The 27,743-nt window shown below is 37.2% G+C and overlaps 2 protein-coding genes across 2 annotated transcripts in view; both read left to right on the top strand.

The window, feature by feature from the left end:
• The first annotated feature begins 1,832 nt into the window (after positions 1-1,832).
• Positions 1,833-27,743, top strand: part of LOC142358407 (palmitoyltransferase ZDHHC20-B-like) — a 111,657-nt gene continuing 85,746 nt past the window's right edge. The window contains exon 1 of the mRNA XM_075409840.1: positions 1,833-1,862. The gene's annotated coding sequence lies outside the window, so the exon portion shown is untranslated. The remainder of the gene's footprint in view (positions 1,863-27,743) is intronic.
• Positions 1,904-27,743, top strand: part of LOC142358299 (uncharacterized) — a 140,642-nt gene continuing 114,802 nt past the window's right edge. The window contains exon 1 of the mRNA XM_075409753.1: positions 1,904-1,921. The gene's annotated coding sequence lies outside the window, so the exon portion shown is untranslated. The remainder of the gene's footprint in view (positions 1,922-27,743) is intronic.

The following is a 27,743-nucleotide window of genomic DNA, read 5'->3' as shown; positions in this document are numbered from 1 at the left end:
CATCTCTGTCAGAAGTTTCTTTGCCATTGGCTTCTCCGTTGTTCTTCTGATGATGTTGTATAGCTTTGTGGCTCTGAAGAAGTTTTGTCTGATTTCTGTAGTCGGTGTTTGGGGAGTTCAAATTCCTGCTTTTGTCTTGTTTCGTTTTCTTTTTGCTTGTGCAGTTTGTCTTCGGGGACGTAGTAATTGCCTTCTAGGATTGAGAGGAGATAGAGGGCATCGTGCATTTCCAGTAACATGGAGAGTGGGAGTATTTTCAGTGTTTCGAGTCTTTGATGGTATTCTTCGTCTCCACCGCATATCCACTTTGTGGCCTTGTGCTGGATCTTCTCGATTGATTTCATGTCAGACTTCGACGGGTACCAGACTTGGGAGGCGTGAGTATGGGCACGGATCCTATATACGCGTTCAGTTTCGTTTCCATTGAGGTTCTGCTCGAAAGAGTTCGTTTGAGTGTGTAGAAGGCTTTCCACGCTTTGGTTGTTCTATGGTGGCAGTTTGCGCTCCAAGAGAGATTTTGAGACATTACGACTCCGAGATCTTTTTGGGTGGCAACGGTTTCCAGACCTGCCTCGTCACGCTATGCTAGATCCCCTCTGACGAGGAAAGTTTTTCTTTTGCTAACATTTAGGTCCATATGGTTTGCTTTGCTCCATTTCTGTATTTCCCCGAGAGTGGTCTCCGTGGATAATTGCTTTGAAATCATCCGCGTATCCGAAGGCCAGGATGTCTGAGATTTCTTCGGGGAGATCCTCAATGTAGATGATGAACATCAAAGGCCCCAAAATTGATCCCTGAGATACTCCGTTGGTTTTATTTCTGGTCTTTGATTTGCTTGTCCCAATTTTGACGCATTTCGTTCGGTTTGTGAGATAGCGTTTGAGTATCTGGAGTAGCTTTCCTCCGAGGCCAATTTCCTCAAGCTTCTGAAAGAGTCTTTTGTGCGCTACTTTGTCAAAGGCTTTTCTGAAGTCAACATAAAGAGTTCGAATGTTAATGCATTTTTTCGATTCAAGTTGCTGGTATAGTTCGTCTGTGAAGAGGATGATTTGAAGGACTGCTGATCTTTTCATTCCGAAACCGTGTTGGGAGTCAGAGAGAGTTCTTTCTATCGGTGGGGTAAAGCCGTTCCAAGATGACTTTCTCGAAGACTTTTGAGACGTTCTTCAGTAGACTTATGTTTTGTTTGTGTTCTTCAGTATTTGTATTGTTACATAGCACGTTAAAATTGGGTGCCTGCGCCAAAAATTTGCGCAGAAAATTTGCATGCCGATGAAACGGGGGAGGGGGTGGGGTTATGGGGTTGAATAGATTCAAATTTTCTGTGTCAGAAGAGCACCTCAGCGCCCGCAGTCCCTCATGCGTAAAACTGAAGAGCTTCATCGTAGAGCAAACAAAAACGTACTGATAATTTTTGAAAGGAGCTCAGAAAACAATGACTACATTTTCCTATAATTAAGGCTCAAGAAACTTAAAATAACTGATTTTGATTAAAATAAACACTTAAATACCTGTTTCAATAGAACCAAATTGACCCAATGCGTCCAAAAATTCAGATTTTCATTTTTCGTAAAACGCTTCAGTTGATGAATCATTGGAAAATAAACACAATAAGAGGGGATTAATCAGCTTTTACTACAAAATTTCAAAAAAATTTATTTTCACATTTCCGGGAAACTGGAACCATATTCTACCATATTACATCTGCACGTCTTGATACTTGTTTATCCGAATATTGCGACAGCAAATAAACATTTCAAAGCCTTCCTGCACAAATAAGGTTCTGTCGGTCAATTTTATCATCATGAGCCTAATCGTTGTGATAATCGTAGCCTAATTGTTGTGATAAACTTATTAAATAGGCCAAGCTTGCGAAAACTAATCGGTCCATCTTAATTGTTGGGATAAACTTATTAAATAGCTCCCGAACAAATTTACCTCCGCTGTATTTTCAAATACGTATGCGCGCTGGGCTGAATCAAACCTACACCTTTTCAAGCCTCGCCACCCCAGTCGTAGGCGAGTGAACCAATCTCCCACCCCGACTCATCACATCAGGTCGTATCATTCCAACTGATTCCATTATTAGAACAATTTATTGTGTTTTTGAATGTTAGCGGGCTCCGTGAAAGTGATGTATTGATTCCAACCATTTTCCTTCATCATATCAAGTTGTACCATATAACTGATTTCATTTTTAGAGCAATTTCTTGTGTTCTGAATGTTAGCAGGCTCCGTGAATGGGACGTTTTGATGACAACCCTCTTCCCTCCAGCTGCTCAGACTTCGTCTTGGGCACTTATCGTACCAAATATAAATACGAGGGTCAAGTACAGGGTTTTGTACATTTCTATCGAGGTGCTAAACTGCTAGACCTCTGTGATGTTGTCAATCAACACCCAAATCAGAAAATGAACACTATTGTAGTAATCGCTGGCTTTAATGATCACCGTAGTAGTATTGAAACTTTCATAGAGCATTGGAAATTCCTCATTCAGCTCATAATTGTGAATTTTAGCCCAAATAATTTGTTTGTTCCTAATGTTATACCCACCAGTTGTAATCGCCCCACAAATAAGAAAATTAGTGCCCTTAACTACGCTTTGTATAATTATACTGATTCTTGTGCCTTCAAGCTGTTTATTGTTTTATCCTCATCTAGGAATGTTCTTGAGCCTAAGCTGTTCTGTAAAGACCCTCTGCACTTGTCCTTTCCTGGAAACCATGTTTTCAATATTATTCTGTTTAACATCATTCAATACGTTAAATATCGATGCCGCTATTACTCTCATGTAATTAACTTAACCTAGTCCCCCTCAGTACAGCCTTCCCCACTCCTAGCTCGAAGCCTGACGGCTGATCAAACCCATTGTCCACTCTTCAAGGGTCCCCTACGTAGGGGTGGTGTCATACGTGTTATAAATTTTTTCACGTGAAATGCAGTGGCCTAGCGGCAGCGAAAGAGTGGATCGAACACTTCAGCTGCAAAAGCTGCTCTGCGGTCACCGCAGCCACCGAAACAGCAATCGCAACGCCGGCACCACACAATGATTAGACCGTTCCCGACACTGCACTAATAGATCCTGCAACATCGCACGACCCAGAACGTTCCGTCGCCGCACCATTAGATAAATTTTGGGACAAATTCCAGCCTCATCACGCGGTAACAGTGCGCAAAATATACCGCGAGGTCGTCAAATGGAAGCCCTCGTTCTCCACGCTCAGTAGAAACAAGACAGGGGAACAGTTCGCCGAAGCCCTTCACAGTGTCCTCTCCCCGATTTCCGTAAACACGGATAGATCCGATATATCTCTGACCCTCTGTATGATACTTCCGCACTTAACTCTTAGTCGAACAAAGAACACGGACGATGGATCAAACAAAAAGATCATGAAGCGTAGACTGCGTGAATAGCACAGCTGCAACTTCTCGGAACTGTTCTGTGAAGCGAAGGCAATCCAAATGAGAATGAACTCAAGGAATAAAAAGCAGCACTCTGACCTCAAGATGCTCAACGATTTCATCTTTCGTGGTCAGATCAGTATTGCTATTCGCGTTATTTCGGATGAGCTTAAAAGCGGCGTGCTCGCTCCTACCGATCTCATAGACGGTAGACCGGTCCTCGAGATCTTACGCAACAAACATCCTGAAAGGCAACCCTCGGAGCCCAACTGCATTCAGAGCGAACATCCAAGCACGCTTCCCTACCACGCCGCTGTTTTAAAAAAATCAGTGCCAGGCTCGTTCGAAAGAATGCAATGAAGACTCATGGCAGTGCCGGGCCTTCAGGTCTCGATGCCGATGACTGGCGTAGACTACTTTCTGCTTTCGGGCAAACCTCCATGAACATGTGCAAGCTTGTTGCCAAGTTTGCTAAGAGGCTGGCCACGTCCGTAATACTACTGGATGATTTGATTGCATACATTGGATGTCAACTAGTGGCTCTGGATAAATGTCCAGGATTGAGACCTATTGTTATTGGTGAAGTAATGCGTCGCATCACCAGTCACATAATCGTCGGCTGCATCAGGCAAGATCTAACATCCCTCGGTAGAAACGTGAAGCTGTGCCTGGGCCAGAAATGCGGCATAGAACATGCCATACACTCGCTTCGCCACAGTTTTGATGATCCCGAAAACGAAGCAATTCTACTAATTGATGCCAAAAACGCAATTAACGTGCTGAATAGAAGAACAGCATTAGAGAACGTGAAGACCTTATGCCCATCATTGCATATTGCCATACAGTATTCCTATAGCCATCCGTTTTTTCTCTACATCGATAATTCGACCATTCTGTCTCAGGAAGGTACAACACAAGGCGATCCCCTTGCGATGGCAAGCTATGGAACTCCAATCCTACCCCTAATATCAAGACTTCACAATGACTCCTTGACACAAAAATGGTATGCTTACGAGTAGCGCCGTCGGTAAGTTAAAAGATATCTGACACTCTTCGACAAGCTCATTCAGCTTGGTCCCAAGTACGGATATCTTGTCAATCCTCCGAAGTGTCAGTTGATAATTAAGCCAGGAGGCCAGTGCCAAGCGTCAACTGTGATTTCAGGCACTAATGTGGAAATCACACACGGCGCTCGAGTCCTGGGATCGGTTATCGGTAGCTCTGAGGCCAGTAAGTATTTCCTGAAAGATGCAGAAATTGAATACACAGAAAGTTTGGACAGACTTGGTCAGTTTGCTCTCATCTCTCCCCAGAATGCCTATGCATGTTTGACGAAGGGGGTTCAACAGAAGTTGAGCTTCTTCTCGCGTACTACACCCTCCATGGACGGGGTTCTGGACAAGATGGAGGAGCGACTTGGCCGAGTCACACCGAACATCGTCGGCAAAGAAATAATCCAAGAGGAAAGAGAACTTTTCTCTCTCCCTCTCAGAATGGGTGGGCTTAACATCACCCTCCCACAAGATCCTTCTAAAAGTCATGAGCAATCAATTGAACTCTCAGGTCCATTGGCGTCATTCAATAATGATTCATTCGAAATTCAACAATGTGAATTAGATCAAACCAAGATCAGTCTCAGACAGAAAGCAGACATGCAACGTGAACTCATCTCGAAAAAAATCCAGAATCGAAAACAATCTACCAGAAATTAAGTATACAATCCAGCTGGCCTCGGAGAAAGGAGCATCTAGCTGGTTTAACGCGCTTCCGTTATCAAAACATGGTTTTGACCTCACGAAGACTGAATTCCGTGATGGAATAGCACCTCGCTACACCTGGGAAGCAAAGAACACGCCAGCTATAGTCCCATGCGTGAAAGAATTTAGCCTCAATCATGCCCTACATTGCGCCACAGAAAGTATACCGACCTAGGACACAACAAAATCAAAGACGTGTTTGCAAACCTGATGGATGACATTTGCCACGATGTCGAGATAAAGCCAAAACTTCAGTCGCGCGATCGAGAAATTTTCTCGAGTAATTCCACCACTACTGATGACGACGCTCGACTGGACATCAAGGCAAACGGTCTGTGGGGCTCCCGCTTTAATGGCATTTTTGCGATGTGAAGATTTTCAACCCTCACGCGAAGGGCTGCCCAACGAACATAAAAGATTCTTACAAATATCACGAGAGAATCAATCGAAATAAGTACGAAGAGCGAATCCGCGAAACCGAACACAGCAGTTTCAACGCACGGGTTTTTGCTTGCTCCAGCGGTGCTGGGCCATCATTATTGCCCGCTATGAAACAACTCGCAAACAAGATCAGCGAAAAACGCGGAAAGCCGTACGCCGACACTATAAGCTACATCCGAACGAAAATCAGCTTCGAATTTCTGAGGAGCTGTGTTCTCTGCTTAATGGGGTTTCGCGCCCTCAAGTCTCGTGCTCTCAGTGAGATTTCAATTAGCGCTGTCGTGAAGGAGGGAAGGCTGCACCGAGTGTTTGGCTGCTTAACTTTTTTTTCCTTTGCTTATTCCTTGATATCCTATTTTTATTTCAACCCTTCCATACCCGTTCCCTATGTGTGATATATACATATATATATATATATATATATATACATATGTATATATACATATATATATATATATATATATATATATATATATATATATATATATATATATAAATATATATATATATATATATATATATATATATATAGGTGCTTTCCTCTCCACTTGTTAGTTAGTTTTGTGACTGGGCCGTCCTTACACTGTCTGGAGGGGAACAGCTTGTAGTGCAGCATCCGTCTAAATGCTACTCATCATCCCTTATGTTCCGACCTACATCCATCGTTGCCGGATGTTGTACACGGTCCTTTTTTTATTGTATAAACAAAGAAAAAAAATCGTTGTGATAAACTTAATAAATAGCGTTTTCTATTTAGTAAGTTAGCTCTGCAGATCTTGTCTTTACCACCCAGCGAGTGGATTCGTGACAGAACACACCCTGAGACACCCGTCTGGCATCAATATCACCAGGTTGTTTTTTTTTAAATCAAATTTTTCAATTGTTTCACTAACAAAAATTTAAATCCATTTAATCAGTTGTTCTCAATGTACTGCCATAGTGTTTCTTAGGTGAATGGTGCTCCGCGCTTCAAAATACTGGATCCATATTCTACCTTATTATATCTGAATATCTCGATACGTGCTTAACTGAAGATTCCGACAGTCAAATAAACTTTTCAAAGCCTTCGTGAACAAATCAGATTCTCTCTGTCAATTTTATCATCATGGACCTGGACCCTAAATGAATTGAGGAGGAAGATAATGAGCCGCGGTTTTCTGCCATCCATCCGAATGAAAACAATCAACTCTTTAATTCGATTAATGATTTAGTGTAAACATTATAGACTAACCAATCTAACATGCAAGATAATCAAGTTTTCATTGCAAGGGTCGAGGCCCAAAGAGGTTCCGGAGGTGAGCGACATTCTAGAGAAACCGGAGATAGAAAAATAGAAACTATAATAGCTATAAAGAATTAGAATTGATAATAGACGAGCCATATACGATAGAAGAGCGCGATCACCAACACAAGGAGAAGAGATCAGAAGCCGAGATTGGACGGACGAGAGTCGTTCTGAGCAATCAAATACAGCGGTGAGCTTTGAGAGAAAGATGTCGCCGTTGCTGTCAGAGAAATCTTGCATCTAGGTAATGTGGCAGTCAAATCATTTCAAACGAAATTGCCCGTGTTTAAACGAGAACTAGCTGAAGATAGCAGGGCTTCATTTTCAGCAATCTACGTAAAAATTGTGCGTGGCGGAAACAGCCCATTGGAGGCCTTGATTGCCAAAATATTGATAAAAGACATATTGATAATGGTCTTAATTGATAGAGGACGTAGTGTTAACATTTTAAGCGACACACTCTACCAACAGCTGGGAGAAATGAGCCAGATCAGAGTGTGCAATAAAAAAATAATAGCTGCCAGCAATGGAAAAGTGCCTGTAAAGAAGTCAACAGCTATTCAAGTCCAACTTCAAAAATTAACATCTGAGATAACACTTGAGTTTTTAGTCACCGAAAATGAGATAACGCCTTGTTTCTTGGGCAACGAAGTCTTATATAATTTTGACTGTATTTTCAACACCAGAAAAAAACCAACCTTTTTGCGGGTAAATTGGGAAAAACATTACAATAGTCCCCATAGATCTCCAGTCGGGTGACTTCCAGATGGCGCTCGAAGAAAAGAGTCAGAATTTAACAGCTTTAATAACGCCTCTGGGCCTGTATAACTGGCAAAGTATTCCTAAAAGACTAGCCTCTGAACCGGGAATTTTTCAAATTATAGTGAGGTTGATTTTGCTGGCCTCTCTTACGAAACGGCTCTAGTGTATCTAGATGACGTTATCGTTTTCGGAAGAAATTTCGACGAACATATGAAACAATTAGAACTGGTATTCCAACGTTTAGCGGAGAATGGATTAAAGATTAAGGGATCAAAATGCAGTTTTTTCTAAGAGCGTGTCAGCTTCTTGGTGCACATTATATCCAAGAATGGGGTCGAGGTCAACCCAGAGAAAGTAAGATCGGCAGAGAGAATGAAAGAACCATCCTCCCTGAGAGGTGTCTGGGCCTTTCGAGCTCTTGTGGGCTATTATCGAAAAATTATTCCGGGTTTCGAAAAAACAGCAGGACCTATTAACAGGCTACTGAAAATGTCAAAAAAATTTAATTGAAATCCAAAGTGCAAAAATGCGGTAACGGAGTTAAAGAAGAGGCTTCTGGATGTCCCAGTTTTATAATATACAAATAATAGGGATCCGTATATATCAACATTAACTACGGATGGTTCGTTGACAAGAAATGGAGCAATTGTTACCCAGAAACAAGGACCGGAGAATAGAGTTATTGCATATGCTAGCAAAACTATGAGTAAAACTCAGCAATATTGTTCAGCAACTAAGCCAAATTACTTGCAATTGTTCATTTTACGCAACATTTTAAAATTTTGTTACTTAGTGAGAACTTTTCAATTATAACGGACCAGCAGACTCGTGACTGGATCTATAGTTTTAAAGAACCGGACAGTATGGTTGCAAGATGGACAGAGAAATTTGGGCAATTTAACTTTGACATCAAGCATAGTGCAGCAGGCAACGCCACTCGCCGACTGTCTGTCGCGCAAACTGACTGATGATGATGATGAACAAACAGCTTTTGTTAACGCTATTGCGATAGACGCAGAGCAATCATTACGATTATGTCAGTTGAGGTTAGCAGTTAGAAAAACTGCAGAGAGTAAAACTACGAGATTTGCATTAAAATGACACGCTACTCAGAGAAATATGCACCTGGGTTCTGAACAAAAAACAGGAACAGGGCAAATAAAAATTGGAGCATCCAAAGAATTATGGAAATACTGCGTTCAGTGTACAAACCTTTGTCTCATAGAAGGGACTTTGTATGGTAAACACAAAACAGAACCTAACTTTGAGGAGACCGTTTACCAAATGGCTGTACAATGGTAGAGAGTGTCCAACGTGCTTGAACTGTTGCATGACTCTCCTAGCGCAGGTCATTTTCGGATTGAGGAAACGTACCAGAAGGCTTCTGAAAGGTTTCATTGGCCGTGCATGAGGAGGGACGTAAGAAACTGTATTGAAAACTGTGACATGTGCCCTAAAAAGCTAAGGCACTAACATCGGCATTCACTCGCAAAATTGAAACCTAGACAACCATTTTGGCAAGTATCTCTTGATATCATGGATCCATTTCACGAGTCTCAGGGAAACAAGTACCTTTTGCGTCTCGGTGATCAATTCAGTAAGTGTTATGGAGCGGTAGCTTTACCCAACTAAGAGGCAAAAACCGTCTCAAGAGTGTTTGCTGAACACTGTCAAGTACACAGTGAACAAGGGTCGAACTCTATGTCAAAACTATTTCGTAGTCTTTGCATTGAACTAGGAACTCAGAAGACATCAATAACGTCCTAACAACCACAACGGAACGCGATGATTGAAAGAAGAAAAAATCGGACAATAGATGAACGTCTCTCTAAATGAATAGGCCAATATCAAAATGAGTGGACCAAATTTCTGCCCTTAGCGATGATGGTCTATCGAACATCAATCCCTAAGGTAAAAAATACAGCCCAGCATATGTGGTACTGGGTTTTCCATTGTTCCCACCTATATACTGCATCTATAGCAAACCACACACCAAAATATATGCAATATCAAGTCCCTGTGTTTTCACAATGAAAAAACAAACTACAGGAAACGGATTAGTTGATGCGAGAACATATGGATTCAAACAATAACGCCAGAAGACCTATTATGATTGCAGTAGGTATTGAACGAGCTATAAGGTTGGCGAAGAAATGTTAGTTTCCAACCCAACTTTAAAAAAAAACAAGAAAATTGACTTCTTTTTATATAGAGCTATACACAATAGTTGAAATTTTAAACAATTTGAACTTCCAAGTAGAACATAAAAAGAGGAGGAAGGTCCATTATGACCAACTGAAAAAGCATAAAACAGGAGAAAAGTCATTCGCTCCTGAGCAAAAGGGAAAAAACAGTAAATGGGCAGAAAAAATTGATTTGAACAGCTCAGACTTTGATGATAAAAAAGAAATGGAATCTTCCAAAGACAGTGAAAGTAATCTAAACACAGAAAATCAATCTGAAGCTGAGGATGCTAACGATTCATTAAATGTTACAAATGACACGTCTGAGAATGAAGCTAAAGAATCAGAGTAAGAAACCTCTAAAGAGCTTGAGAAGGCAAACAAAGTTGCCGAGAGAGGAGGTGCAGTTTGTTGAAACTTAAAGAGTACGCTAAAAAAAGCAGCAGAATCAAAAAGTCCAAAACCAGAGAAAAAACCACACACATCTTGTAGTAAAACAAAATGTACTAAAGAAGAGGTTAATATTGATCCCGAAGCACCAAAAATGACTACAAAGTAGCAGCCCATTAAAATTGGTGCCTGAGAATTCAAAGAATTACTTTACTGAGCAAGATGAAGAGTACTTTAGCAGTCAGAAAACTGATGATGTTTGGTTTCAGGAAAATTTAGAAAGAGATAATAGAATTGAAAAGAAAGGCGAGTTTTTCCGGAGGATCGTATGAGGGAGTATCACTATGTCTGTATCTGGCATTGCTAGTTTTTTTTTGCTTCTCCATCACCATGTAACAAGTTATAGGGTTATGTTTTGACAATACCGTGTCAGCAAAGATCTATTCTCTAGATCACAGTACAAACTGTGATTGAAAAATCAGAGTACCAATAACAATGGAAAAAATAATATAAACTGAGGTTCAGCCTGAGATAAAACTAAATATTTGCATGTATGAAGCGGTATATAAAGTGTCTGCGCTTAAAAGAGAATCGTATATGACGATGTCATTTTTCTCACAGAAATTTCAGAACTACTTGAATCAGTATTCCCTTTTATTGAGGGAACTTGCAGAAACAATTGACAGAAGAAGAATTTTCTCATACCAAGTTTTGAGGATAGGACTTATAAAGTCATCAGGTCGGTAACTAAAACGATTTCACGACAAGACAGCAAAACCTTTTATGTAGAAGTGCATAGTCAAAGCTTCATGGCAAAAAAATTGACACGAAGGCGCTATGTATGAACAACCTGTGCAGTGGGTTTCACCTAAAGGAGAAAAGCTTATAGGAAATGTGGTAATTAGTGCAAAAATTAACTTCGGAACAATTTGGGGAAAGCTGCTACAAAGAAATCTATTAAATTTTAAGGATCCCCTACGGTTCTGGAAAACTGTTTTCATCAAAGCCACACACTTCGAAGACAAATAAGTAAAAATTTTTTTGAAAATAAAGATTAGCAAACATGTCAAACGATCAAGCAGTTTCATAAGAATGACCCTGCAAAAATTTTTGGTAACCACACGACCACTTTTAACAGAAGAAAAATTTTACACAAAAGCAAATATGAAAAATTTGCAATAAAATTTTTTGAAAAAACAGGATCTGTTTTAAATTTTCATAAATGTGCCAAGCTGGTTGCAACAATAACAACAATTCCTTTTTGCACAGAAGCTCCTTTGTTATTAGAGTGTCAGAACTTTTCTTCTATTAGATATATGCACACCCTTACATTTTGTATCATGATTACAGATCTATTACAAAATTTGTATCATAATTACGAAACAGTTTCATGCAACTGGCTGTAATCGAATTTTGTCAAAAGGAAGACGGCAGTTTTAAACAAAACGGAGAAACGGCTGAATAAATTCAATCGTGAGATATATCAGTGGTCGCTCAATTGTAACTTAAATGTAAATGATGAAAACCTGCATCGCAGCAGCTTTTTCTCCACATCACGATGAAAACAGTTTCAAATTGCCACATTTGAACATTTCAAATTGAACATTTCGCCACAATAGTCGTGAAATTATCAGTCGGGAAGCATTCACAGATTCGGATGAAAATTACAGTCATAAAAATTTTATTCACTGGAACGAGCAGGAAATTATTCTAGCAACTGAAATAACCATTTTTCGGAATTAAAAACTGAGTGCTTATACATCTGGTTAAAAACGAAGGAAATTGCTGTGTCATTCTTAGCACTCTACCTCATTTTTCAAGTTGTAAAAATTTACTTCCTAAATTGTTAATATGTTTAGGATTAATTATTAATGGAGCGTCTTGTTAACAACTATTGCGGAATCTTGACTCCGTAATGGGAATACGTATGTATAATCATTTAATCAAATTAAAGAATGAACGCCGAGAACAAAAGAAAATGGTTGAAGAAAAAGGGTCCATAAAATAATCAATTGTTGAAAGAAAAAACAAAAAAACTTTGTTTTGAATTCAAGACCAAAAAACGGGAACGTCTCTAGTTTGAGACCAAAAAAGTAGTAAGAAAATGTCTTGATTTCAAGACCAAAAAAAAAACAGAAAGGAAACTTCTCGAGTTCGAGACCAAACAATTGACTTGAGTTCAAGACCAAAAAAAAAGAAACGGCTCGAGGTCGGGACCAAAAAGTTGTCTCGAGTTCGAGACCAAAAAAAAATTGTCTTTCGAAACCAAAAAAACGGCAACGTCTCGAATTTGAGACCAAAAAAAGTAGAAAGAAAATGTCTTGAGTTCCAGACCAAAAAAAAACCAGAAAGGAAACTTCTTGAGTTCGAGACCCAAAAATTGACTTCAGTTCAAGACCAAAAAAGAAAAAAGAAACGTCTCGAGGTTGAGACCAAAAAGTTGTCTCGAGTTCGAGAACAAAAAAATTTTGTCTTTCGAGACCAAAAAAAGGGAACGTCTCGAGTTTGAGATCAAAAGAAAAAAGATAGGCAACGTTTCGAGGTCAAGACCAAAAAAATTGTCTTGAGTTCAAGACCAAAAAAAAAAACAGAAGAAAGGATACGTTTCGAGTTCGAGACCAAAAGACAACAGGAAAAAAGGAAAAAAATTGAGTTCAAGATTGAAAATGTCGAGAAACTTTAGAAGCAAAAATGATGTGTTCTACAAGCTAGAATTGTGGAAAACTGTTGCCGAGATTTTTCCGGGAATGTACCGAATGGAATCCTGTCTGTAGCGGTCTTGGAAAGTTTCTAGACTAGAACTTCTGGCATCCGCCAATATTCGGTTGCGTGCTCTGAAGACTGAAGTGGAACTGCAAAATCAGTCCTCGCAGTTAGAGAAAATGAAGAGCACTAACTCCTCACTTCAAAAAGACCTCGTTGAGCTTTGACAAGAACTGGAAACCATTGCAACAAGACCACAGAAGCAACAAAAGAAGTATTGGGGAAATGGAGCGCTCATTGTGAGGGGTAACGAGAAAACTTAAAGGCAGCATCAGCCAGAAATGCTCATCAGGAGCATTCTATAGAGGTATTAAATCAAAAGTTGGCCGATTTGAAAGTCAATGCTGCTAAAAAGGGGAAAATCATTTAAGAATTTGAGAAAATGTATGACCAATTGCGGTCAGAGCTCGAGCAGCTGGAAAAACTACGACCAGTATTTGGCCAAAGAATGCGGAAAAAAGATTCGACAAAAACCCTCTCCTAGAAACAAAAACTCTAAAACAAAGGCCACTGAGAAATCTTTATTCGAGAATTAAAACAAAATTATTATGAACCGGACTGCTACGCTATATGAGATTCCGTTGATAAAAAGTTCAGTTCTGCTTCGAAAAGATCAAATCAGGAAACGCTATCACAAATTGAGCCTGTTGAAGCACCCTGATGCTGGTGGAGACAAAGGGTTCTTCAAGACCATCATCCGGGCAAATCAAATTCTGACAAATGATGCGGCGAGAGAAGCGTACAACATATTTGGAATTGACAAGGCAGGAAAATTTATGAACAGCGGAAACTGATAAATAAGCTTTACATATGAAAATACTAATTTTTTTTACAGCAAGACGTTCATATAACAAGATCAGTGAATGAACATTTCGTTTGACTTTGAGAGTGTGTTGCACTTTATTCTCGCAAAGAGAGGGCAGTGCCAGTGTCAGACGTATATATAAAAAAGATGTACTAGAACCTTGGGTTTCAATGTCAAAGATCTAGTTTAAAACTTGATTTATCAACTGATTTATGGCTGACACAATGGTGATAGGTGTTAGAAAAAATAGATCTTTGATTAGACAAAGCTCGGGCTTCGAGCCAAATCAACGCAACTGACATACCTTTGTTGACTTGGGTAATTTACCACAATGAAAGAACTGATATTGGGTACCGACCAAAGCGAGGATCGAATTCATTCATTGAACACCAAACCTAACATCAGAGCCAACCACTCTATTTAATTTTAACTTGTTTAAACCAACATTTCTTCACATTGATCTACTGAATAAATTAACTTCTAACTTTTCATTTTAAGCAAGTGCCACGCTCAGTTAGGCAAAGATATAGAGTATGGCCCACTGGTGGCTACTGTGCAGCCAAAAGCAACCATAAACTCCTTCAGATGTACTACCGACGGGGTCTTGACTAGAACCCCTCAACAGTTCAGACAAAAAAAATACACACTATAACTGTAATTGCTGGTTTTAATGACACAACGCAAATGGCTTCTCAAAAAACTAGAGAAACTTAACAAACACAATCATTGACAAATTTCATTCTCTTTTCGTCTTCGTCTCAAAAACTATTGGCTCGACAAATACTTGTTTTACTAATAATCAAATCAATAATCTAAGATTTGCTCTATTTAAAATAATTAGTAGTTTTATTCGTCCTACCATTCATGGTCCACACACTTCAATCTCCCATTTAATCACTTCTGAGAGGTGGTATACTTTTCTCTTTCTAGGGTAACCATATGTTTCCTTGTTAATTTACACGCATGCCTGAATTACTCAGTTGTTAGTTAATCATACGTTTTCAGACTACCATCAGCTTCTCTTACTTGTATCCCTCCCACTAATGTCCGAACAGTCACATTGCTCGAAATCGTTTTTATGCTGCCAAGAAACAAGAAAAGCTTTAAATTCACCGATACCTTGAATGAAATCGTTTGTGCCATTTTATTCTAACACGGAGACGGCAAGGCAATATACTGCATAATAGTAATACCGTCTCATTGTTGCCGGAAAGAAAACGGACGATGACGGCTCAAGTATTAAACAATTGCAAGACGGTTAGACCAATGGAAAAAGTGGGATATAATCTCCCTGTTTCTTGAAACAAATGCTATTCAAGAAATTATGAGCTGATGAGATGATGAATACAAACAGTTTGATAATAATCTGTCAACAACAAATTTCCGATGCCTTTCGACGTCTTCTTGAAGAAGCGAAAAGTGTTGTCTTTCCTTTATTTGGAAAACTTGACATGTGAACAAGGGAGTTCCATCCTCTGCATTCGAGGCTCACGGACAATTAGGCGTCGCAAAATTGATAATGCTTCAATGGGAGCTGTGGTTGAAGAAGGGAGGATGTTAGTTTGACTCATCTATTTTTGCCGTTAGTTGTTTGTTTTCTAATGCTGTATTTTTTTTTGTTTTACATTTTTCTCAGCTGGTTCTGTTTTTAGCATTATTAACTTGTTAATGGTTTTGAAGAATACAAAACGCTTTATTTTGACGTAGTGCTGTGCTGGAATGTCCCCGGGTTAGCCAATATTCAATCAGAGTTAGGGGAGAGCAAATCCTAATTTAGCTTTTCAATTTTGAAATGAGAACCGTTGGACATAACTTGTTCATTTTAACGAATGAGGAACGATTTTTGTGAAAAAGGAAAACCGAATTTTCAAAGAAATTCTGTTCTGAGAGACAACAACCAGTTTTCACACGATCACAAAACAGATGCAGGATTGTGCTTTCTTTTGGTGCCCACATATAAATGTTTGCCATGTGTGACATATCATCTCGAGGGAATCGTTTTCCAGTTTAGCGGACAATAGTATATCGTGACCAGGACAGGGGGTAAAAAGATATACCTATGTTTTAACATCAGACAGCCCATACTCCCCTAAAATCCAAAGAAAACCTCACAGCATGGTACTCAGGCTGTTGACACAAAAACAATGAGCAAATAAACCTTTAATAATATTTTAAAAGGACTCATGTACAGTAACGTACGACTTATTCAAGCTCTTCACACGAAAGGGATTAGTTAGGTAGCGTTTTATTGTTGAATTAGATAGGACGAATTTATTAAACTTACGTATGGCTTAAAGACTTTCAAAAATGTACCTGACAGCATGATACTCAAGCTCTTCACACGAAAGGGGTTAGCAAGATAATCTCTTAGTAACAAAATTGTAATATCATTTAACTTTCCCATTTTACAGTTTACTAATGTCAAATTCCAAAGACTAACACCTCAGCATGATAACCAAGCTGTTCCCACGAAGGTGATTAGCAAGATCATCTCTTAGTAACAAATTAGTAAGGTCATTTACTTTTCCCATATTTTACTTTAATAATGTCAATTTCCAAAGATGTACCTCACAGCATGATACCCAAGCTGTTCACAAGAAAAGAATTACCATGCTAATCCCTTAAAAACAAATTAGTCATTCAACCGTTCCTATTTTACACTTAACTAATAACAATTTCAAAACACTAAACTCACAGCATGATACCAAAGCTGTTCACACAAAGAAGATTGTCAAGATAACCCTTCAATGAAAAATTAATATGACTCATTGAAAATTAAGAACGGCTTACGTGTTTTGCAAAGACGTACCGCACAGCACAATACCCAAGTTGTTCACTCGAAGGGTATTACGAAGATAATGTTTTTTATGATGAATTAGATAGGATGACTCATTTCTTTGCAAGATCGCATGATTAAACTATTAGTCACAGATTTTTTGCTTTATTTCATTTTTCGCTTTTACAATTTTCTTTCTTTTGAATAAATTTTGATGCGAAATTGTCGTTCTTAACTTAAATTTTTTCCCCAAAAATGTTCGTTTGATTATTTTCGTTTTTCGATTTATTAACTTTCGATGTTTTTAAGCAATTTTTAGTTCAATTAAAATTTTAGAATGTGGTTTTTTCTCATTTAAATGCGCAGAAATGGTTAAAAACTGGCGCTTTTTAGATAAAATTCTAAACAATTAATTGGTGTTTTCATTTTTTACAAACGAAACAATAGATTTTTCAGATTTTTAGTTTTTGATGTCTTGAAGCGATTTTTGTTCAATTAAATTTTTAAAATATTGTTTAACTTAGATAAAAATTGATTGAAAAATGTCGTTTTCGACATAAAGTTTTCTATAAAAATTGGGTTATTTAATTTTTCTTCTTTTCCATTTTCCACTTTTTGAATTTTTCAAAGTATTTTTGTTTAATTTCTTTTTTAGAATTTCATTTTACTGTGTCGCTTTAAACTGAACTTTTTGTTTCCCAATTGTCAAATAGGAAATTAATTTCATTTTGAAAACAACCAATTCTTGCTTTTCTTTATCCAATCATATAATCGGTCAAATTTGATTTTTGATTTTGTTGATCCTGAGAAACAAAATCGATTCAATTTGTGTTTTATCTGAGCTCAACATAAGTGGTCTGAAATATGCAAAATGCTCCAATTCTTCCTTTACTTCGCTCAACATCTTTTCTTTACACTTCTTAACACTTCACTCACGCTTAGATTACGCTCCTAACATCGAAGCATCAAAATTCAAAACAGTATTAACCGATAACAAATTGGAATTATCATTTGATGTAGATTGCAGTAGTGTAATAATAAAAAGACAGACTACTGGCTTCACACTTCCGAAGGATATGTACAGGTAGAAATCATAACCTCCACCTGGCCAAAAAGAAGTCAACAATTCACTGCTTTCTCTCCCAACTTCATTTCAAAACATTGGAAAAATTTGAAAAGAACAAGAGTTTTACCCGTTGAAAGACAATAAAAGTATTTTGTTCCCGTACTCCCGTGACTGAAATCACTACGGTGTTTGTTGAGTAGAAAACCTGTTCTCCAAACATGCCAAACATGCTGGCTCATTTTCTAAAAAATTAGAAGCCAATTCAATTTGCCCTATTTTGAAGACCTTATTCTACCTCCGATCGAAGAAAATTCAAATGATAATGATGAGAGTCAATCATTTTATCCAAATACTCTTTTCTGGAACTACAGGTGCTCTTCAATATAAATACTAAGAGTAAGACAAGTCACTTTTATCTCTCGCTATACTCATCCCCACTCATCCTCTGCATTCGAGGCTCACGGACATTTAGGCGTCGCAAAATTGATAATGCTTCAATGGGAGCTGTGGTTGAAGAAGGGAGGATGTTAGTTTGACTCATCTATTTTTGCCGTTAGTTGTTTGTTTTCTAATGCTGTATTTTTTTTTGTTTTACATTTTTCTCAGCTGGTTCTGTTTTTAGCATTATTAACTTGTTAATGGTTTTGAAGAATACAAAACGCTTTATTTTGACGTAGTGCTGTGCTGGAATGTCCCCGGGTTAGCCAATATTCAATCAGAGTTAGGGGAGAGCAAATCCTAATTTAGCTTTTCAATTTTGAAATGAGAACCGTTGGACATAACTTGTTCATTTTAACGAATGAGGAACAATTTTTGTGAAAAAGGAAAACCGAATTTTCAAAGAAATTCTGTTCTGAGAGACAACAACCAGTTTTCACACGATCACAAAACAGATGCAGGATTGTGCTTTCTTTTGGTGCCCACATATAAATGTTTGCCATGTGTGACATATCATCTCGAGGGAATCGTTTTCCAGTTTAGCGGACAATAGTATATCGTGACCAGGACAGGGGGTAAAAAGATATACCTATGTTTTAACATCAGACAGCCCATACTCCCCTAAAATCCAAAGAAAACCTCACAGCATGGTACTCAGGCTGTTGACACAAAAACAATGAGCAAATAAACCTTTAATAATATTTTAAAAGGACTCATGTACAGTAACGTACGACTTATTCAAGCTCTTCACACGAAAGGGATTAGTTAGGTAGCGTTTTATTGTTGAATGAGATAGGACGAATTTATTAAACTTACGTATGGCTTAAAGACTTTCAAAAATGTACCTGACAGCATGATACTCAAGCTCTTCACACGAAAGGGGTTAGCAAGATAATCTCTTAGTAACAAAATTGTAATATCATTTAACTTTCCCATTTTACAGTTTACTAATGTCAAATTCCAAAGACTAACACCTCAGCATGATAACCAAGCTGTTCCCACGAAGGTGATTAGCAAGATCATCTCTTAGTAACAAATTAGTAAGGTCATTTACTTTTCCCATATTTTACTTTAATAATGTCAATTTCCAAAGATGTACCTCACAGCATGATACCCAAGCTGTTCACAAGAAAAGAATTACCATGCTAATCCCTTAAAAACAAATTAGTCAATCAACCGTTCCTATTTTACACTTAACTAATAACAATTTCAAAACACTAAACTCACAGCATGATACCAAAGCTGTTCACACAAAGAAGATTGTCAAGATAACCCTTCAATGAAAAATTAATATGACTCATTGAAAATTAAGAACGGCTTACGTGTTTTGCAAAGACGTACCGCACAGCACAATACCCAAGTTGTTCACTCGAAGGGTATTACGAAGATAATGTTTTTTATGATGAATTAGATAGGATGACTCATTTCTTTGCAAGATCGCATGATTAAACTATTAGTCACAGATTTTTTGCTTTATTTCATTTTCCGCTTTTACAATTTTCTTTCTTTTGAATAAATTTTGATGCGAAATTGTCGTTCTTAACTTAAATTTTTTCCCCAAAAATGTTCGTTTGATTATTTTCGTTTTTCGATTTATTAACTTTCGATGTTTTTAAGCAATTTTTAGTTCAATTAAAATTTTAGAATGTGGTTTTTTCTCATTTAAATGCGCAGAAATGGTTAAAAACTGGCGCTTTTTAGATAAAATTCTAAACAATTAATTGGTGTTTTCATTTTTTACAAACGAAACAATAGATTTTTCAGATTTTTAGTTTTTGATGTCTTGAAGCGATTTTTGTTCAATTAAATTTTTAAAATATTGTTTAACTTAGATAAAAATTGATTGAAAAATGTCGTTTTCGACATAAAGTTTTCTATAAAAATTGGGTTATTTAATTTTTCTTCTTTTCCATTTTCCACTTTTTGAATTTTTCAAAGTATTTTTGTTTAATTTCTTTTTTAGAATTTCATTTTACTGTGTCGCTTTAAACTGAACTTTTTGTTTCCCAATTGTCAAATAGGAAATTAATTTCATTTTGAAAACAACCAATTCTTGCTTTTCTTTATCCAATCATATAATCGGTCAAATTTGATTTTTGATTTTGTTGATCCTGAGAAACAAAATCGATTCAATTTGTGTTTTATCTGAGCTCAACATAAGTGGTCTGAAATATGCAAAATGCTCCAATTCTTCCTTTACTTCGCTCAACATCTTTTCTTTACACTTCTTAACACTTCACTCACGCTTAGATTACGCTCCTAACATCGAAGCATCAAAATTCAAAACAGTATTAACCGATAACAAATTGGAATTATCATTTGATGTAGATTGCAGTAGTGTAATAATAAAAAGACAGACTATTGGCTTCACACTTCCGAAGGATATGTACAGGTAGAAATCATAACCTCCACCTGGCCAAAAAGAAGTCAACAATTCACTGCTTTCTCTCCCAACTTCATTTCAAAACATTGGAAAAATTTGAAAAGAACAAGAGTTTTACCCGTTGAAAGACAATAAAAGTATTTTGTTCCCGTACTCCCGTGACTGAAATCACTACGGTGTTTGTTGAGTAGAAAACCTGTTCTCCAAACATGCCAAACATGCTGGCTCATTTTCTAAAAAATTAGAAGCCAATTCAATTTGCCCTATTTTGAAGACCTTATTCTACCTCCGATCGAAGAAAATTCAAATGATAATGATGAGAGTCAATCATTTTATCCAAATACTCTTTTCTGGAACTACAGGTGCTCTTCAATATAAATACTAAGAGTAAGACAAGTCACTTTTATCTCTCGCTATACTCATCCCCACGGCACTTTTTATGGAGAACTCATGTGATTTTACTGAAAATAGAAACGATATAATTATTACGTCATTATGAGGACTCCATTTTCATCTGATAAACGGAGTCTTTTATAAGTTCCTACTGCCTACGAAGTCTTTTGTTCACATTTTTCTCGTTTTTTACATAATATTCTTTGGCTTGATATATCCAGGATATTCTTGAAGTTATTTCAGTCATTTGTTTACTTCCGCTTACAAAATTCAGTTACCCCAATTCTTCCAGGTATTCGTATTTTTACTTCAAAATCTTGTTTTTCACTCAATTTACTTTTTTACGACACGGATGGAACAAAGTTCACTGCCAAAGGACTCCAAAAAACCATTCACCTCTCCCATCCGCCGCAAACAAAATCATAACGCAAAATCAATTGTTTCTTCACCGCAGTTCAATTTTTATAATAGGACCATGTTTTGTATTTAATGATATTATTGATAGAAAAGGCAACACTGACTCAAAACCGTCTGCTGTTGATTTTGGTAGTTTTGTTGCCGCTGTTGAAAAGGAATTGCTTGCGTACATTTGCGGTATCAATTTTGTCTCCAGATCTGTTGTTAAAGTCAACTGAAAGCTGTAATTTTTAAAATGTATCTCCTTTAAACTCCTTACTCGTTGAAGTTGAAAAAAAGTGTCTGAAAGTAGTGAAGAGACAGGGAACCGCAAAAGTTCTGATTGGCTTCATGGTCTCAACATCGATTGCATTCTCAATCAGAACGTGAAAATGGTCAGTTGGTAACTAACAAAATTCAAAATCAAAATGATGAAACAGCATAGTTATTCAATGCTGTTAATCTTGGCTTTTCGTCAACAATTAAAAACTTGAACTGTTTTTGAATTCTTTTGAAAAAGTAGGGGGAGCGCTCAAACATTGCCTCCATCATGTTTACTACACTGATCAAGTTTCTCTTCTTTACTGGGGCTGGTTTTGATGGGGAATCCTGCGTTGCAGCTTCACGTATTTTTTCAGTTTTTTTTGACAAAATTTCCAAACTCTTCCAAATTAAATTAACAAAACTCTATGTTCGAATTTGTGATCCTTCGCCGCTTTCTTCAACAACTTTAGAACATATGTTCCGGTTCTTTCGCAAATTTTTAAAGTTACCCTGACCAAACGCTTTTCAGTTTGTGAAATGTCGAAACAGGAATATCGAAACTGAGTGTCTTTTCAAGAAGTAAAAGACGTGGTGGGCAACTTGTTTTATCACATCCAGTCAACATAATGTTAATAACTACAAAATTAGGATGCGCGGCAAGTTGGGATCAAACCAGTGTCATCATTTTTTAAATTTATTCCAAGTGATTGGTAAATACAGTCTCAACCACGCCCCACGGCGTACTTGAGACTGTTCATTTTAGATTTTTATACGTATGTAACTTGAGATTATAGTGAAATAAAACCATACTTCTACAAACCATTAGTTACGTGAACCTGCTTGCGAACAAAGATAACAGGTACATGTGTTTTGTATATAAACCAATAAATTTATCAACACAGTTAATTTAGAACAGATGTGATCCTAGATAGTATAGTGCAGAGACCACACACAGAATTTACATACAAACCAATAAAAAGTAGATGTGAAAACAAAGTCCTCTGTAAAGAAACTACAGTGCGCCTAATAAAAACCACATGCTATATACAAGGAGAGATTTATTATGCAACTAGTTGTGACTAACGTCTATGCTCCAATCATATGTTTGGTCTTAAAAAAAGCGAACTTTGTTTCAATTAAACACATGTTGCGACATATATTTGTACTTGTGTTCATTGCTCTCTTTTGCACATACCTAAAAGTTAACTATTGAAACGAACTTGAAAACGAAACTGTGAAAATTCTTTCGGAGTCTACTATTTCTTTTGAGAGAACTCTTGTTTACCAAGAATAGTTTGGAAAAAAACGATTTGTGGTAGATTTAGCAGCATTGTTTGATACCGAAGCTGTTTATTAACGTTATTGCTGCCCTACCGGAAAAAACGGAGCCGTCTAAAAGCAGTATCGTTAATTCTGGAGGAAATTTACCACCAAGAACTATGCCACAGATGCTTTCACCTGAAGAAACCTTGCCTGAAGAAGTGATTCCTATCTTGTACAAATACGACTGCGGTTGTGTGCCGTTATTCGAGAATCAACTCGGCACATATCAAACCCAAGAAAATTTGAGTGATATGTGGGGTGTCAAATCATCACCAAACCGGACAGTCAGCCACCAAGTGTTTCAGTCAGTTTTCCAACAACTCTTGCTGTGGATCCAAACCCAACCGTTACTGCAACCCCAAGCTCATCACTCTTTGAGGATTTCCAGAGGAAGAACAAGATCTGTTACAATTTGGAAAGTTCAAGTCAGGTTGATGTCAATATTTTATCTGATTCAAACTTTCAGACAACACAGCAGCAAACAATTTCATCCGATTTCAAGACACCCAATGGCTCGGCTTTTGCAATTTGGTGTGTATTGGTACTGGCTGTTGTAGATAGCTCGTAATTGACACTCTTCTTTTAATCTTTTTATAGCTTGCAGACTTAAAAATTAGAATCTTACAAAAATGGACATGTTCAAACATGTTCACTTGTGTCACGTAAACAATAATTTTAACTAGAAAACTTGCAAACTTCCAAAATCGACATGTGCAAACATTTCCAGAAGGTAATATAAAACAGGAAGCAACCAAGCTTCTGAGTGTTTGAGAGAAAATTTGCTGAGAAAGCGATTAAAATGCAAAAATAAATTAGGACAAAACCTTAAAACAAATGCATAAATTCCTTTTAAAACAAAAAACGTTATTGATCAAATTGTTCTTGTTTTGCTGGTAATATAAAAGCGTTCCTGTTGGGTATACCTTCAAGTGTTAGTGAAAAAAGTTAAAAAGTTAAAAAGTTCAAGTGTTAGTCTAAAAAGTTAAAAGTAGTTAAAAAACATCATTTTTCAGCAAAAAAGAGGAAAAAAGAATGGATTTTTTAAACGAAAATTGTGATTTCCTCGTTTTGTTGACTAATAAAACTTTTTCGACGGTACGAAAACTCAAAACTTGGACGCCATCACCGAGTGGTTTTTGTGAACTATCGATCTGATAGAAAAATAACCACATTTTTTCTAAAAATTTGAAAAAAAACAAAACAAAATTTTGTTTTTCATGATAATCTATTACCCCAAAAAATTCGGCTCCAACAGATTGCGTATTGCACTACAAAAAAGCGCAATACGCAATCCTTCATGAGATAATTGCCAAATATTAAACAGCTAATCAGCACCATAAAGGTAAGGGCCGAAAAACGGCTGTTGATTTATGAGCTGTTTAAACACCGTGACAATAAAGAAACTGTCCATCCTAACCATCGCAAGCATCTCTTTTACTTAAAAATTAACAAAGTGGACAAAAAACGATGTTTTTGGAATATTTTTAATAATTCAAATAATTGATTTTTAAAATTGAGGAAATCAAATCAAAGTTTTCGTTTTAGGTACGCTACTGAAGTCTAATATTACACATAAAGGGTTGAAACACAAATGTTTTCTCTTCGTTTATGTCATTAGAGCTTCCCCCAACAAGGATGAAAACACTTGATTGCAAGGTCATTAATAGTTCATGAAAAATTACTTTGACTTGACCTAAAAGCTTTCATCATGTCAGTGTTGTTCAGTGGGAAACGTAAAGTCAAGCGCTACTTTTAGTTCACCAAAAATTGATATGTTCATAGAAGTTGACTAATGCGGGATAAACTATAAGACGCCCGTTCCTATTATCCAATCAAATTCGAAAATTTTGAAAGTTTGAATTACGCGCTTTTTATATGAGCCTCGTGTGGAATAGAAAGAATGTCGCCATTTGAATTTGAGTTACACGTTTACAAAAGTTGTTATTATCTCTGCTAACTTTTGAATCTTGAGTTTTTCAACTATCGTTTTCAATTGTAAATATTGTTCAGCAATTTTTGCTAACAGTGGAAATCAATCCTGCCATGAGCATCGCTTCCATCCTGACAAAGTAGGTTCACCATCCTTTACCTGTTGTATTTGTTCGTTCACCTGTAGAAAACTTTCTGAAGTGGAAGAACACATGAAGACTTGGCATCAAAAATTTACAAGTTGCTGTCGGTCCTGCTATATGGGCTTTAACGACACCTGACTATTTGCTCAGCAAATGAGTTTTTTGCAGTCTTCACCTGTCTTTGGCAATCAATTCCAACCCACTCAAGCTCAGGCTGAAACTGCTTTTAATGGTACCCTTCAGAGCTACCACCTACTGCTATCAACAACACAAGCCAACACAAACCTTGCTGAGTTCATGCTCCAACATAAATCAGAAAGCGATTTGCTTTTAGAACAAGAACCCTCACAAGAATCACAAATTTCATTTTAGTGCTCATCTTCAACTCTGAAAACCGGGTCAAAACGAAGATCAGGAAGATGAGCTTATAGAGATTTATGCAAATTCGCTCATGACACCCGTAATCAGGAATTTGGCAGCGATACCTGGACTATAGTCGAGAAGATGATAGTGCTAACAAAAATTGCTTCTAATGGTAGTGGTTGGGTGCTTGAGAAAGTTTGCTTGAGACCATAGAAGCCATTTACAGATCTGTACGCGCCTCTTGTCTTACATCCTAGAATGCTGATATTACAGTAATTTTATATAATGTGGTCCAAAGGAATTTGACTGTAAGCATATTTGAGTTCTGTTTTTGAAAAAAATTGACAATTTTTTCTTTCCTTCGGAAATTTACGTTGCTACTTCATCTGTGAGTTGTTTGATGCATTGCATTTGGTATTTATTTTTGTGAATTGCATCGTTAAATAACTTTAAATCCAGTGCTATTTTATTTAAATAAATCCAGTACACTTTTTATCACCTTTAACCGCAGTGGCTACTGAACTTATGAAATGTTTGCCAGAACAATGTACAAGTGTTATAGTTTTTTCTTCTTTGGTTAATTTTTAGGTTTTGTTTTCTACTTTTTCTAGTAGGTGGAGACGGATTCTTCTACCTATTTGTCGGCCGGAGTGAATTGTTCTCTCATTGTTGGTCTGGCTATAAGATTTTTGATCGGTTTAATCTGCAGAACAATTTTGGATAATTCCTCAGTGTCCATTTTACACTATTAGTTTGAACCGAGGAATCTGAGACAATTTTGATGCAGTTACGGGCTGGTTTGTTGCCAGTCGAAGCTTTTTTGTGCTTTGTGTCTGCAAACCAGTAGATTTGTTTGTTTTTGGATGTTTTGTCGACCCATAATTCGCTTGCTTTGTCTTTATTGATTTTCGAGTTTAGCTCTTCATTGAAAGCTGTGGTTTAATTTGGTTTACCTTTGCTTAGTCTTCTGTGCGTATTTTCAGCTTCGGTGTCTTCAATTAAGGCCTCTCTGCCATCTTCTGTTTCTGTTAGCTCTTGAAAGTGGAGTCTTTGATAAGGCGTACACGGCGTATTTGATTTTATTGTATGTTCTGTTGTGGATTGTTTGTGTTGTTTCGTTGTTGGATTTGGCCTTATGATTGCCATTGTTGGCAAAGCCGTTAGTGCATTTGGGCTTTTCAAACTATGGCAAAAATCCGTGTTGTTTGCAGCTAAGCGAATTGAATTTCCAGCTGGGCAATTTTCACAGATGATTTAGAATGAAGGAGTTTTGCACAATTCCAACAGGGTTCGATTTCTCTTCCTTTGGCAACGGTTTGTAGGGGTTGTCCAATTTGACGCATGAAGCTCGCAAGATTCAAACTGGAGTTAGTGTTGGCTCTTAGAATTTCCTTCCCGTTGGCCTGTAAAACGTTCCTAGGTTTTCATTAGATTGATGCTGGGATTTAAACAGTAGGAATCTGTCAAAAGTGATGTTTCCAGGTCTATTGGAGATGAAGTTGAGTTGATGGACAAGTTCATTTGTTGTGCATCTGTCAATTGTATGTGGGTCTCTGTGGGGGAAGCTGAGTCATGCTTTTGATTGCAGTGATAGATATATGATGTCTTTTTTAACTTAGGTCTGCCTCATACCATGGGATTCTGTCGACAAGAGGTACTTTCGACCCTATCCCTTTACATTCGTTTTTCCAATCCCTTCGGCGTTTCACATTCCTCCGCTCTTTTTGTCTTGCTCTGTTGTCTGTTTCGGTCTGGAAGGCATCTTTTCGTGTTGGCATTGTAGGTTAGAACTTTGCGTGACAGCTTTAGACGCAGTGGTTTGTCTACTTCTATATTAGGTTGGGCCATGAATGCATTCTTGAATTTTGCAAGTCATGTTCGCCATTATGTTTTGTGATTTTCTCCTGATTCCTGGAACAGGTGCCCTCCAATTGGAGATTTTCTGGACTGCGCGATTTGGCGATGGCGTATGAAATCTCTTGGAGTAAAATTTTTTTGGTTTGCTATACTCAACTCAATCCTGATTGAGAAAAAGCTAACGTTGTAAACGTTTAATTACTCTCCTTTAGCCCAGGGGGCATTTTTTTAACGCGCCTTTTATCGTCTGCGTTTTCACACTTTGGTAGAGACCAACCGGTTATGTATCAGACTAATCACTAGTAGGATAGCAACACATGAGAAAACGTCTAAGTGAAGCACATTTACAAAGTTTTATTATATAACAATTAGATATAAGTGTTTATTAGTAGTACATGTAGTTTCTTAGTTGCAGCTCTTCTCGGAGGTTCTCAATTTTTTATTCTCATTATTATAATAATACTGTTATAAATTTTGTTATTATTTTTATTATTTTTATTATTTTTGTTGTTATTATTATGATTATTAAAATTATTATTACAATTTTTATTATTATTATTATTATTATTATTATTATTATTATTATTGTTATCATTATTATTATTATTAATCTTATTATTATT

The sequence above is a fragment of the Convolutriloba macropyga genome, chromosome 1, assembly GCF_964194025.1.
Source record: "Convolutriloba macropyga chromosome 1, txConMacr16.3, whole genome shotgun sequence".
Classification (NCBI taxonomy): domain Eukaryota; kingdom Metazoa; phylum Xenacoelomorpha; order Acoela; family Convolutidae; genus Convolutriloba; species Convolutriloba macropyga.
The sequence above is the reverse complement of the archived record's forward strand: the minus strand, read 5'-3'. Positions and strand labels throughout refer to the sequence as shown.